We start from the raw sequence: 14807 nt of genomic DNA on the forward strand, positions 1-14807 counted from the left end.
TGGTTCTCAGCCCTTGACCTCCAAGATGCATATTTTAACATTACTCTCCATCCTACTCACAGATGATTCCTATGATTCACAGTGGGATAAGATCAATTCCAATATAGTTTATTGCATTCAGACTATCAACAGCTACGTAAGTTTTTACCAAAACTTTTGCAATAGAGCAGGGTATTTATGTACAAAGGTGTCAAGTATCAGAGGGGTAGCTGTGTTAGTCTGAATCTGCAAAACTGGCGAGGAGACATGCATCTGACAAAGTGGGTCTTTGCCCACGAAAGCTTATGCTCCTACACTTCAGTTAGTCTATAAGGTGCCACAGGACTCCTCGCCGCTTATGTACAAAGGGAGTATACCTCCACAACTGCCTGCTAAAAGGCTGTACCCTGACAGAGATATAACACACTACCAACAAACCATTTCTTTTTTCAGTCTCTAGGACTACAGATCAATTAGAAATCTACCCTAACTCAAGTACAACATCTGAACTTCATACTGAGGCCATAGCACTACTATTGGTGCCCCAGTTCACAGCAATGACTGATGTCAGACAGCTCATGGCTGTCTGCACACACCTGCCTACATCTTTTAGGATATATAGTGTCCACCACTTTTGCTGTAAAAGTGCACTTCTTCCAAGGATAAGTGAACTCAGTATGTTTGCCATGAAAGCACAACTTCAACAAAAGATTCAAAGCAACCTCAGACGTGCTATAATCATTACACTGTTTGGTAAACCTGATACATGCCTGCGCAGGTATCCAACAGACTCCACCATTTATACAAATCACAACACTTGCCTTACTGATCAGATGTGAAGCTCACCTGAACTAACATACAACCCATAGCAACTGCACTCAAATGGAAATGAATTTACATATCAACCTGCTCGAATTGTGTGTGGTCTTCAACACATGCCTATAAGGTACTTTCTGTTGTGTGTGGCAAGGCAATAAGGGTCATGATGGAAGACATTGCATTTATTGAACACTTTCCCACTCCTTATGCACAGAGGCCTTAAAACTATATAATTGGTTCATAAAACACATCACTATCACAGCAGCATACTTTCTACGTTGACAGAACACCATGGCGGACCCAGAAGCAGTTTTCCCAAAAGTATTAATGGGAACTGAATAACGAAACAACACAATGCATATTCCATATGTGGGGGATTCCTTCACAAAGACTTGTTTACACCATCATCAAATAAGAAATTCCAAAAGTTTTTTCTCTTGGGGGTGGGATTAGGAATCCTGCTCCTAAGGGAGGCCTTTTTCATCAGTGGATCACTCCTCTACTATAGGCATTCTCACCGATACCTTGAATCTCCAGAATAATACACACAATATGATCCAGTAGGGCCAAAATAATACTTTTTAGTCCTGACATGGCCCACACAGACATGGTTTCCTATCCTAACACAATCTCCACACCATACATTTTTCTGCAGTATCTTCTCAGAACAATGGTGAAGTCCTTCATCTGGACCCGAATACATTTCACTCAAAAATGTGATTCCTTCATGTCTCTACCATGACAAACTAACCTGTTCAGAACACTTAAAATAAGTGTTAATATTAACAGCAGGAAGCCCAACACACTGGTTACCTCCAAAAATGGAAAAGATTCAGTAGCGGAGCAGTCAGTCTCAAGTCAGGCATCTAGTCTTGGAATGCTTATCCCTAAAGAACTCTGGGCTGGCTACAAGCTTGCTTTAAGTTCACCTTACTGCCATCATAGCCTTCCTCCAACAGGTGGATGGGACTTGGATATGTACTCATCCAACTACAAAGCATTTCCTCATGGGAATACAGAATTTATACCCAGACATTTGAGAGCCCATGCTAGCCTAGGGCTTAAATCTGGTGTTCAGAAGTCTAACCAGAGCACCCTTTGAATCCTTAACCATATGTTCATTATTTCACTTGCCTATGAAAGTGGCACTCCTGGTAATGATTACGTCTGTGCAAAAAGTCAGTGTGAGTGAGAAGCTCATAGCTCACCCTCATATGCAATTTTGTTTAAGGAATGTATCCTAAGTTTGTCCTTGTTCTACCTCAGTCAACCAATTCACCTACCTATTTTTTATCCAAATGCACACACTAATTCTAAAGAGGCATTCTACACATTATATGTTTGCTGTGCCGTAGCCTTTTATCTGAACAGAATGAAAGCATTCGGAAAATCACCTAATCTTTTTGTATCAACAACAGAATGATCAAAGGGCTCTGCCATATCTATGCTAAGATTACCTAAATGGATATCCAGCTGTATCCATATGTGCTGTTCACTATACAATGCTGAAGTCTTTCTAGTCATTAGAACGCACTCAACAAGAGCTTCATCTTGCTCCATGGCATTCCTACAAAATTTTCCCATTCTAGATATCTGTGGGATGGCCATCTTTGCCACTGAACACATATTTATGAACCACTCTGCAATTATTCTTCGTTCAGCTCAGACTTGACTAGGCCTCCTTATACTACTGGCATAAGGAGTATATACTCTACTTATACTGGTGTCCCTGGCCTCTGTTTGTCAGAGGCTGGAGAAGGATGGCAGGAGACAAATCGCTTGATCATTGTCTTCAGTCCACCCTCTCTGGGGCACCTGGTGCTGGCCACTGTCGGCAGACAGGCTACTGGGCTAGAAGGACCTTTGGTCTGACCCAGTACGGCTGTTCTTATGTATGTTCTTATGTACTAGCATCAGCCACAAACTCAACTCTGAATTGAACTGCTTTGATGGCCTTACTGGGGCTTGTTTCCACAGTACCCATTGTTGGAACCTTTCCATTCTACCTGTATGGATTCTCCCCTTTCCAGCCATCATCCAGCAGACGTTAAGACGCATCATTAGAGGATGTAGTGCTGAGACCAGCTCTGATGGTACTGCAGGATCTGGAGCAGTTCCCCTCTTCATCCTTGGATGTCGGGGTGTTATCAGCTCCACTCTTGTTGATGGATGACTTCCAATAATTTGAGGAGTTGCTTCGTACAGGGGCTGGTGCCCTCAGCATCCCACTCAGGGGAAGTGCAAGATAAGCAACACCAACTGTGCATCATCTTACATGTTTTATTATTAGCTAGGATGAATCTTTCCATCAACCAGCTAGGACTATTTGACATACTCCAGCCACATGCACACCTACCTCCAGGGGAGTGAGAAGAGATCGAAAGGTTTATGGAGCGAATGTTTCAGACTCAAATCACGTTACAAGTTTAAAAGGAATGAAAGAAATGGGGAATCTGGGGACAAGATTGGGTTGGGGGGAGGGTTACAGGGATTGGTGCACATAATGTACATGGTCAGTTACATGGTGACCGAGATTGGTGCATGCAAATACAGGCAGTCCCCGGGTTACGTACAAGATAGGGACTGTAGGTTTGTTCTTAAGTTGAATCTATATGTAAGTCAGAACTGGCATCCAGATTCAGCCGCTGCTGAAACTGATCAGCGGCTAATTCCAGGAAGCCTGGGGCAGGGGCTTCCTGTAGTCAGCCACTGGTCAGTTTCAGCAGCGGCTGACTTGGGGACGCGTGGGGCAGAGCAGCTGGGGTGCTGCTGGGTTGGTCCAGTAGCGCCGCCGCTCCTCGGCGCTACTGGACCAACCCAGCAGCACCCAAGTTGCTCTGCCCCAGGCGTCCTGATTCAGCCGCTGCTGAAACTGACCAGCAGTGGCTGAATCAGGACGCCTGAGGCAGAGCAGCTAGGGTGCTGCTGGGTTGGTCCAGTAGCGCCCAGAGCGGCGCTACGGGACCAACCGGCAGCGCCCCAGCTGCTGTACCACAGGTGTCCAGAGCAAAGCCGCGGAGCACGGGGGCAGCGGGACAGCCCAGACGCGCCATGGCTGTCCTGCCGCCCTCGGGCTCCGCGGCTTTGCTCTGCTTTGCTCCCCGTCTCCCTGGTCTGTAGACCAGGAGGATGGGGAGCAAAGCGGCGGAACACGCGGGCAGCGGACAGCCCAGACGCGTCTGGGCTGTCCGCTGCCCGCGTGCTCCGTGGCTTTGCTCTGCTTTGCTCCCCTTCTCCCTGGTCTGCAAAGCAGAGCAAAGCCGTGGAGCACGCGGGCAGCAGACAGCCCAGACGCATCTGGGCTGTCCACTGCCCACGTGCTCCGTCGCTTTGCTTCCTCTCTCTGGTCTGCTGGAGACCAGGGAGACGGGCCCCGTTCGTAACTGCGGATCCGACATAAGTTGGATTCGCGTAACTCGGGGACTGCCTGTACTACATGCCTCCAAAGGCATCCAATTTTTTTTCTCACCTTCCACTCAATTCTCATTATTCAGGTGGCTACTGAATGGGCCTGCAAAAAAGTAGGGATGTAAAATCCTGTTTAACCAGGTAAACGTTACGTTTAACCAGGTAGCCACTTATACGTGGACGGGCAAGCTCCTCTGGCAGGCCTGGAGTGCCCCCACCCTCATGGCACACTAGGCTGCTCTGGCCAGGGTGGGCCCACCACACTGTGGGCTGGAGAGTCTCCCGTGTTGTAGGGATGTTAAATATCAGTTAATTGAATAGTCGATTAACTTCATGAATTCTTACCAGTTACTTGACTATTCTATAGTCCCCAAGGGTGAGGCCAGCAGCCAGTGTGCTTTCCCGAGAAGCCCCCTGCTATTTGGTTCTGCTGTCTCTGTATCAGAGGCAGCAGCGCGGGGTGCCAGGCGGATATTGGTCCACGAGGGGAACCGGTTTAAAAACCAGTTCCCCTCACGGACTGGCTGTTACAGAGACCCAGAAGTGCTGGATGGCAGCAGCCCCTGTTTGGTGGGAGGGTAGGGAGGGGGACTGAAATCCCGGACCTGGCACAAGCCAGAATTGAGCCAAGCTGCTTGCCTGCCTGGCTGCTAATACACTTGAAATGCAGAGCCACAGCGGGGGTAGGTCCCAGACCTGGTGCATGCTAAGACTGAGCTGGGCTGCTAACAAATTTACTGGTGGGGAGAGGAAACAAATATAGTCTATAGCATTAACCGATAAGCTTTTGCTTATCGGTTAATCAACTACATTATTATATCCCTACCGTGTTGGGGGGTAGAGGGGAAGAGGGGCTGCTCCAGGTTACCGGTTAACTGTAACTGTAAACAGCACCCGGTAAGGGTGAAGCTTAACGGTTAACCTTCCCTACAACAGAGCTTGCAGCCGTCATTACTTACGTAGAAAGAGGCATGTCTGTTTGTGGCTCTTGGTATACAAGATGCTTTCACGGAGACATCCCTTCTGCCCATGGACATTTCCTGAGATTCATGTTAAGTCATTATCACTTTAAGTACAGTCTCCCGTTCTGATACCTCTACTTGTGTATTCACCAAAGTTTTCTCAGTTGTGGCAGCCCATCTCTGCCATCAAACATCCTTTTATTCCCTTAGCTAGACAATTGGCCGTTGGTGGCATGATTAAGAAGGGAAGCTCAAAGTTGGACTTCCATGCTTCTGGCCCTGCTCCTGAGCGGGCTTTGCTCTGGACTCTGCACTATAGAACTTATTTAAGCTTCATGCTGCAGAGTCCTCAGCACATGTAACCACTAGGATTTTTAGCAGTTAAACGGTTATATTTTTAAATGACTTTTTTACATGCTTAATTTCCAGGGTGGTATCCAGTCCTTCTCCTGGTAACATGGCAGCTGCCTAAACACATGACCCTAGCCCCAGGAGCAGCTACCTACCATGCTGGAGCAGCCATCCCCCTCCAACATGACCTTAGCCCCGCCTGTAGCTGGAGCTGCTACTCCCAGTTGCTCCGGACCTAGCCTCCAGAGCAGCTGGAGCAGCTGCCCACCATGTGGCCCCAGCCACAGGAGCAGACATGCCACTCACTTTGCAGGTCCAGAAGGAAGGTGAGTGCTGCTATGCAAAGGAGGTGCACCTTAGAGGGAACACTGGCTGTAGGCAGTGAATCCATACACAAGCCAGTGTTCCTTCTAAGGTGCATGCCTGTGCAGCCGCGCACAAAAGTCACGGCTGCGCGGCAGCACTCACCTTCCTTCTGGACTTGCAAAGTGAACGGCATTTCTGCTCCTGCAGCTGGGGCCACATGGTGGACAGCTGCTTTGGCAGCTGGATTCGGGGCAACATTGGGGAGTAGCAGCTCCAGCTGCAGATAGGGCTAAGATCATGTTGGGGGAGAGAGGGATGACTGCTCCAGGGGCTGGGGCTGCATGGTAGGAGGCTGCTTCTGGGGTCAGGGTCGTGTATTTAGGTGGCTGCTCCGGCGGCCTGGGCTGCATGGTGAGCAGGCGGCTGCCATCGTGAGTTGGGGCTATGTGGTGGGTGGACAGCTGCTGCCAGGGGTTGGGGGCCGCATGGCGAGCAGGGCTTGGGGCTGTAGCCGTGTGGTGGGCGGCTGCTCTCGGGGCCAGAGCTGCATGGCTCAGACACTGGCGGGAGAGGGGAGATAACTGGGTAGCCCCCTCAAAAGGGCACTAGTAAAGTGTGCCCAACTGCACAACATTGATTATACACTTGATTGGCCAAATTCATAGACAACATGTTTCATGACTGGGTTGTTGGTTTTTGTTAGTCGGTGTGACGGGTCGGGCACACCGTTGGCGCCGCCCCGCACTGAGACGGGGAGCCCAGGAGCAGCGTCCCCAGCCGGGACGGCCGTCGGCCTGCCGGCGTACCCGGCGCCCGCCGATGACATCACGGGAGGCGACGGGGAGAACGCTGGGGGGGGCGGGGCCCGGGATCACGGGACGACGCCGACCGTGGCGTCCGCAGGGAAGCGGGCGATTCAAAAGGCGGCTGGCCACAGACTTGGGGGGAGGGGAGCACCGGGGGCGAGGGAGAAGATCCGGGCTCACCGGGAGGCTCAGAGGAGACGCGGGATCTGCGGCAACAGATGCCCCGCTGGGGGCAAGGACTCCGAGTGAGTCTATCCCCTCGCTGGAGAAAGGGGCGAGTAACAGGCCGGGAAGAAGTGACCCAGGGCGGGGCCGTGGTCCCCGAGAGTGGAGGGTTTGGGGGAACGCAACCCCCTCCACTGACTAGGGACTAGCGTCCCTGTCTCAGGGCCCTGGGTCGGGGTTCGGAGTGAGGGAGGGCCCGGACCTCCTTCCCGGCGCCCACGGGCCAGTACGGGCTCCGGCTTTCTCTACGGTCGGTCGGAGACCGTGATTAGGAGGAGACGTAGGAGGCCAGTCCTCCATTTGGGACGATGGCCACCCGGACTCGGGGTGACCACCAGGGTAGTGGGTTACAGTCAGACATACAGGTGTACATGGCATTTTACATGCCCCACAAGGAGGGGCCTTTGGAATACCACACATGTACAAGATCAGCAAACATGGATCAGATGGCTAGGTTAGGGGGCCAATGGCCCAATCTGTCAGTGTGTTAGCTAGCATTGCATTTAGTCACATGAACAGCCCCATTATATTACAGACTATTCGCTGTAATAGGCAAAGCTCCTGTTGTTTAGAATTCACAAATATTTAAGAATAACTGAGGTTGTAGTGTGCCTGCATACATAGGTAAATAATTTAAATTATTACGTTCTGCCATACCAACTATTTAGACATCATGACCTCTGTGTTCTTCTCTTGCCAACATTCTACTATATAAAGAGATTCTCCAACGTCAGGCAATATGGGTTAATGTTTGTAAAACAAGCTTTACAAATACTGTTTGTTATTTGACAGAGCTCTGTGTGACTGTAGAACCCTCACAGTACAGATAAAACAATGAATAATAGGCTTGATTCTCTTTTGCCCTAGAACCATTTTACACTCCAGTGGCACAAAGGTACCCTCAAAGCAATCATCTCGCTTCCCTGCTTGAATCTTATTCCCAATACAGTCACGGTACTCTTTGTCTTGCTTAGAACTGATGAAATGGCTCTGTGTCCCATCCCGTCCCCCCCAACCCCAAGCTCCTGGAATTAGGGGCATTCTGGAGAAAAACTACAGAAGTGCTTCCGTGTGCTTATTCTTGGCCTCCTATGACTTCTATGGAACAGTGGACAGTGCAGATTTAGAACAGCCTTGGGGCTAATCTAACATACTGAAAACTTTGCAGTATTTATTTTCTTTTTATTTGACTCCATATTAAATACACATTTAAAGTCATGCACCCTGTTAATTATTCTTTGTTTTAGTATTCTTTCTGTTCAATATTAGAGCACAAAACAAAACTCACTGTGCTCATGGATGGAAAATCTTAGCGGGAATATTGCCTCTAGCAAGAGCTCCAGAGAGTTTATTCCCCTACTTTCATTCTATGGACCTTCTCCACACTGCTCCCATGAGGCCTTCTCACTCCATTGGTGGATGGTCCGGTTGAAGTGTGCACCAGGATACTGTTCCTCCCGGTCTCTTCCATAACCGTTATGGATGCATTGCTTGTCCAGTGCGGTGCCCATATAGTTGAACTCATGACTCAAAGCACTTCAGCTGCTCAGGAGTCTGGATGCACATCAACATTCTGGAACTTAGAGCCATGAGGAGAGCATGTCAGGTGTTTTTACCCTCCATCCATTTCTATCATATCCTCATTATGTCTGACAACATGATATATGAACAGGCAAGGGAGCAGGAGTTCTCCTATGCTCTGTGAAGTTGCAGTTAACTTTTCGGGTCAGTGCATTGCCCACAAGATCCTGCTGTTGGTGACATGTCTTCTGGGAATTCAAAATGTAATTGCAGGGTAGGGATGTTAATGTGTAATCAACTATAGATTAACCGACAAGCCTAAGCTGATTGGTTAATCTTGTTGACTACATCCCCCCCCCCCCCCCGTTGCCTCTGTATCCCCCATTTCCATGCTGCTGCCGCTGATAGAGGGGTAGCAGTATGGAAGGTGAGGGAGGCAGGCTGGAGCCGGCACATGTAGGGAGCAAATGGGCTGGTGCTGGAGCAGCTTCTGTTCGCAGTGGCCAGGACTAGCCACGGGTGAGGGTTTGCTCGATCTGGACACTGTGAACAGAGGCTGCTGGCCTCAGCACAAGCTGGGATTGAGCAGTCTCAGCTCGCACTGGACTGGGACCCTGCATCTCTGCATTTTAAATGTAGTAAGAGTCTGGTGGCTCTTGCTATGTTTAAAATGCAGAATTGCAGCACAAGTGGCTCCTGGAGCTAGCACGAGCTGGGATTGCTAGCTAGAGCGGTCTGTTGACTAATTGTATAGTCGATACACATTATACAATAGAGTCCCTATCATCCGACCTAAACAGGACTGACACATGGTCGGATTACCGAATATGTCGGATGATACAAACTCTACTATAGAGAGCAACGAAGTCCCTGCAGAGCAGCATCAGCTGTTCCATTGCTCTCTAGGAGCAAGCTGTTCCCTTGCTTTCTAGAAGAAGCTGCTGCTGCTGCTGCCTGGAAGCAGCAGCAGCAGCAGCTTCTGCTAGAGAGCTACGGGGCAGCAAGAGGGGCCATTCCCTCGGCCACGCTGTATCCGACTCTGCAGCTCTAGGAGACAAAGTCCCCGGGAGCTGCAGGGTCGGATAAAGTGGAGTGTCGAATTACCGGGTGTTAGTTAATCCGGACTCCACTGTATTGACTATACGATTAGCTAGGAAACCGCCATTTAACATCCTTATCCCACATATTAACTCTACTTTCTGTTATCAACTGATGGCAATACATTTGATCTCTTTTTTCTACTCTTATACTCTGAGTAATCTCTGGGTTCATGATTTTCATCTTTTCCTCCAGGTTCTCCTTCCCTCCCCCCCAATCCATCTTTGAAGATTTTATTGTTGCTTTCACAATGCCTGTTTTTCTGCAGACCTCGTGTACAGATTTTTCTTCTAGCTATTGGAACAACTAAATCTCCTGACATACTCATAAGCAAACCTTATGTTTCTAGATAAGCAGTTCTTAAACTATGGGTTGGGCCTCTCATTAGAAGTACAGAAAAGTGTCGAGAGGTGGGAGCTGTGTTCCACTTGGAAAAAAACAAAAAACCAGAAGATGGTGGGTTTGGTGACTGGGGGTATGTCTACACTACAAAGTTAATTCGAACTAACAGCCTTTAGTTCGAATTAACTTTCATAGCGTCTATACATACAAACCGCTAGTTCGAACTTAATTCGAACTAGGTAAACCTCATTCTACGAGGACTAACGCCTAGTTCAAATTAAGTAGTTCAAATTAAAGGCTGTGTAGCCACAGTTGGAGGCTAGCCCTTCCCAGGTTGCCCTGGTGGCCACTCTGGGCCAAACCAGAGCACCCGCCTGCTCTAGTGCGGAGATCGTGGACCTCATCGAGGTTTGGGGGGAGGCCTCCAACATCCACGACCTCCGCACTAGACACAGGAATGCGGCTGTCTAGGGCAGGATAGTTGCCAGCCTGGCCACCAGTGGCCACATGCCAACCCAGGAGCAGGTTTGCATGAAAAATCAAGTTGGTACAGTGAGACCCCCGACCTTGAGTCCTGAGCTTAGAACATAAGAATGGCCGTACTGGGTCAGACCAAAGGTCCATCTAGACCAGTAGCCTGTCTGCCAACAGCGGCCAGCACCAACTACCCCGGAGGGGATGGACCGAAGACAATGACCAAGCGATTTGTCTCGTGCCATCCATCTCCAGTGTTCCACAAACAGAAGCCAGGGACACCGTTCCTACCCTCTGGCTAATAGCACTCCATGGACCTAATCTCCATGAGTTTATCTAACTTCTCTTTAAACTCTGTTATAGTTCTAGCCTTCACAGCCTCCTGTGGCAAAGAGTTCCACAGATTGACTATGTGCTGTGTGAAGAACTTTCGCTTATTAGTTTTAAATCTGCTGTCCACTCATTTCATTTGGTGTCCTCTAGTCCTTCTATTATGGAAACTAATGAAGAACTTTATTCACCCTCTCCACACCACTCATGCTTTTATAGACCTCTATCATATCCCCCCTCAGTCTCCTCTTTTCTAAGCCTCTCTTCATATGGGACCTGTTCCAAACTCCTAATCATTGTAGTTGCCATTTTCTGAACCCTTTCCAAGGCCAAAATATCTTTTTTGAGGTGAGGAGACCACATCTGTACACAGTACTGAAGATATGGCGTACCATAGTTTTATACTTCCCCTCCTCTTCCTTCCCCTGGCTTCCCTCTTCCAGCTCCCTCCTCCCAGGTTTCTCCCTCCCCTCTTTCTTCCCCTCTCCCACCTCCTTTTCCCAGTCTCCCCAGAGGTTACTCCCCCCCCCCCACCCCTTCAGTTTTGTTAAATAAAGAGAATTTCTATTTTTGAACACTCGTGTCCTTTATTTTTTACATCAGGAAGGGGGGCTAGGGAAGGGTAAGTGGAAGGAGGTGAGGGAGGAATGGGGCACGAGCCTCTGATGGGGAGGACTGGGGTGGCTCTGTGGTCTCCTCAGGGTGGAAGCTCTCCTGAAGGGCCTCCTGGATCCTGACAGCCCCCCAATTGACCACCCCGGATGGCAGCCTGAGGCAAGTGCAGCTGGTCTGATGGCCGAGTGCTGTGATGTGCCGAGTGAGGGCACTCAGGGCACTCCAAGACAGGACTGCTTTGCTGTCCCTCATCGAGGTAGACAAGCAAGCGGGGAACCCTGAGAACTGTCTGTCCGGAGTGGGGGTTGGGTCCCTTTAAGCACAGCCCTCGGCTAGCCTGAGGCAGCAACTCCACACTCTTAAGTCCTAACCTGATGCCCTGCCAGCACTGGTTCCGGCCAGTCTTAACTTCAGTTCAGGGTCCACTCGATGTGGACATGCTAGTTCGAATTAGCGAAATTAGTTTTTAGGTCTAGATGCACTAATTCGAATTAACTTAGTTCGAATTAACTAATTCGAATTAAGTTAGTTTGAATTAGTGCTGTAGTGTAGACATATCCTGGGTCTCATGCAGAAGGGTCATGCACACCTGGGAGGTGAGGAGAAAGGAGACAGCCATCTAGACTTGGTCTCTCCTTCTTTCCTCACTCAGTCCCTTACCAGGAAGTGTCAGGGCTCCATTTGACAGCCCAGGAGTGGTAGCAGTAGCACAGAAATACAAGTGATAATGGGGTGCTAAGTCTGACAAATATCATTTTTCACTTTGCCACGCTTACGTCTATGCTGCTGCTGATGCACACTGCCTTCAGAGCTAGGCACTTGGCCAGCAGTCACTTTCTTCTGTGCCTTCAGAGCTAAGTGTTGGAATATGTACTTGTGGGGGGCGGGGGCAAAAGTGCATGACTGCTGACACAAAGAAGGTGGCCCAATCACATAAGTTCAAGAATCACTGGTCTACACCTTTTATCATTTTTGTTGCTCTCTGCTGGACTCTAGCTTGTCCCATCTTTCCTGGAATGTGGTTGGTGCCCAGAACTGGACATATTCCAGTTGAGGTCCTATCAGTGTTTAGTGGTGTGAAGGAATTACTACTACTTGTGTGTTGCTTACAAGACGCCTGTCAATATATCCCAGAATGCCTGCTTTTTTTCCAACCACTATTACATTGTTAACCCATACTTAGTTTAGTTGTGATTCACTATAACCCTCAGATCCCTTTCTGCAGTCCACTTTCCAAGGTATTCATTTTCTGTTTGTGCAGTTGATTACTCCTTCGTCAATGTAGTACTTTGTTTTTGTGCTTATTGAATTTCATTCTCTTTGATTCACCTCATTTCTCCAGTTTGTCAAGATGATTTTGAACTTTAATCACATCCTCCAAAATGCTTGCAACCTATCCCAGCTTGCTATCATCCACAGACTTTGTAAGTGTGCTCTGTATGGCATTATTCAAATAGTTTATAGAGATATTGAATTGGACACAAGACATATCTGTGTGGGACGCCACTTTTCTTCTAGCTTGATTGCGAACCATTGGTAACCATGCATAGGAATAGGTAAAATTGGAAGTAAAAAATGGAATTTGTAAGGCTGCTGAGGAATTATCCAGAAAGCTGGAGGTATATGGCAAGAAATCAGTTTTTTGATTGGCAGAAAGAGGAACGTTAAAACACAAGATATGAAGAAATCTGTGTATGAAGGGTAGGAACTGTGTGGTGACTAAATCTAAAGAGATATGAGAAGTATGGGAAAATATTTCCGAAAGCTGTTACATGAGCAGATATGCAAGTGCAGGATTTACCAATAATTATTGTGGAGCCACTCAAAAGACATGAGCCTCTGTAGAGCTGGTAGAAGCAGCACTATTCTCTTAAAAAAAAAAAAAAAAAAAAAAAAAAAAAAAAAAAGTAAATCTGTAGTACTGTTTCATCTTGGATTTATCTCTGCCCTGTTAATCTGGCAGATATGTCTATTTTTCTGATTGGTCTTTACATGCCAACCTATAGTTAGCTAGCCCTCTGTCTTTGAGAGAACTTCTTAGCAATTCTTATTTTATACGCAAATGTTGATTTAAACTTGTCTAAACTTACCAATTGAATATCCGCTGATCAGTTTCATTTGCTGCAATTATGTTCATGTGCATGTAATTTTTGTCTTAAATAATTGGCTGTTTCTCAGAAAAATTGGACAGTCTCATTGTACTTTATCAAAACAAAACAAACAAGGTGGTTCTTGTGAAGCCTCTCATTCAGTTTACTGGGTCAGTACAATTGTTTGACGACACAGCTATATGAAGGGGACAGAGTGAATTTGTTGCCATTGCTAGAGTCTCCTGGCCTCTTTTATGTATCTCTGTAGTCTGTGACTCGAAGAATTGAGCTACCTTTTCCTTAAGTCTTTGAGTATTTCACTGTAAACAGAACTGAACTCACATACAATTCTATGTATGCCTGCATAACTTTCAATACTAGGAAATCTTCCTGTGTTGTTGAGTGCTTCACATTTCTTCCTGAGTGTTCAGTAAACCAAAGTTTTGTATACTTAAGCACTTCCCAACTCTTTTGCTGCACAAATATTCTGAATGTTCTAAAAACTCAGGGCCTAGGAACCCAAATTTGTGAACCCCTTTCTCTATAATTTCTGTGCCTTTGTTTCTCATTTGTAAAATTGAGATCCTTTACCTCACAAGAGTGCTATGACCATAAAGTCATCATTTGTCGTGCACTCATACTCTGGTTATGGGTGCTTTTACAAAAAGAGTCAATTATTAACTCTTTATTCAGAGTAGGTTAAGAGTGCCTTAACTAAGGCATGGAGTCATCCAGTCAGTGAATGATAAAGATGAAAAGATATGTTCAATAGCTGACAGTTTTATAAGCACTGTGCATCCTGTGCACTTAGCACTGTGTGATATAGGAAGTCAAACTAGATGATTTCAGTAGTCACTTCTCACCTTGCATTTTATAAAAAAGGTAGGCATCCTGTGGGAAAAATTAGTATTTGAGCATATAGTTATAGATGATCAGAAGGGGATGAATTAAAGTTGCACAGCTTTGGCAAGCTGCTTCAACTAAGCCTTCCATCCTTCCATATGGGTACACTCAACATCGTGAATTCTGTTGGAATGTTTGCAGATATCAGCATTCAAGTCCATGGATAATATCACAAACAATTGTATGCTTTTTCAGTTCTCCTTCATCTGCTTATTGTAGATGAATAGATTTTTTTTTTGTAAGGTTGGAAGAGACCATCGGATCATCTAATCCGATCACCAGTTAATACAGCCCAGGTAATTTTAGAGTTACTCTTGTATTGAGCCTGATAACTTTTTTAACTGAAGCATCTTCCATTAAGGCATCCATTCATGATTTGAAGACACCATGGGTTGAAGCATCCATCACTTCTCTTAGTAGTTTAATCTTTGTACTTTCCATACAGAACTGTGCCCAGTAGCCACTGCCTGTTCTGGAGAGTAGAGTTAAGGTTTCAGTGCCTGTCTCATAATTTTGTATTACCTGTTTTTCAAGGATTTAAGTTTAATCTGTCTCCACAGTCTGGATGTTCATGAGTG

The 14807-nt window shown here is 47.1% G+C and overlaps 1 protein-coding gene across 3 annotated transcripts in view; it reads left to right on the forward strand.

The window, feature by feature from the left end:
- The window catches only part of DYRK1A (dual specificity tyrosine phosphorylation regulated kinase 1A), a 151305-nt gene that overhangs the window by 82779 nt on the left and 53719 nt on the right, over positions 1-14807 (forward strand). The gene's annotated exons all lie outside the window — the stretch shown is intronic.

The sequence above is a fragment of the Pelodiscus sinensis genome, chromosome 1, assembly GCF_052426305.1.
Source record: "Pelodiscus sinensis isolate ZL-2025 chromosome 1, ASM5242630v1, whole genome shotgun sequence".
Lineage (NCBI taxonomy): Eukaryota > Metazoa > Chordata > Testudines > Trionychidae > Pelodiscus > Pelodiscus sinensis.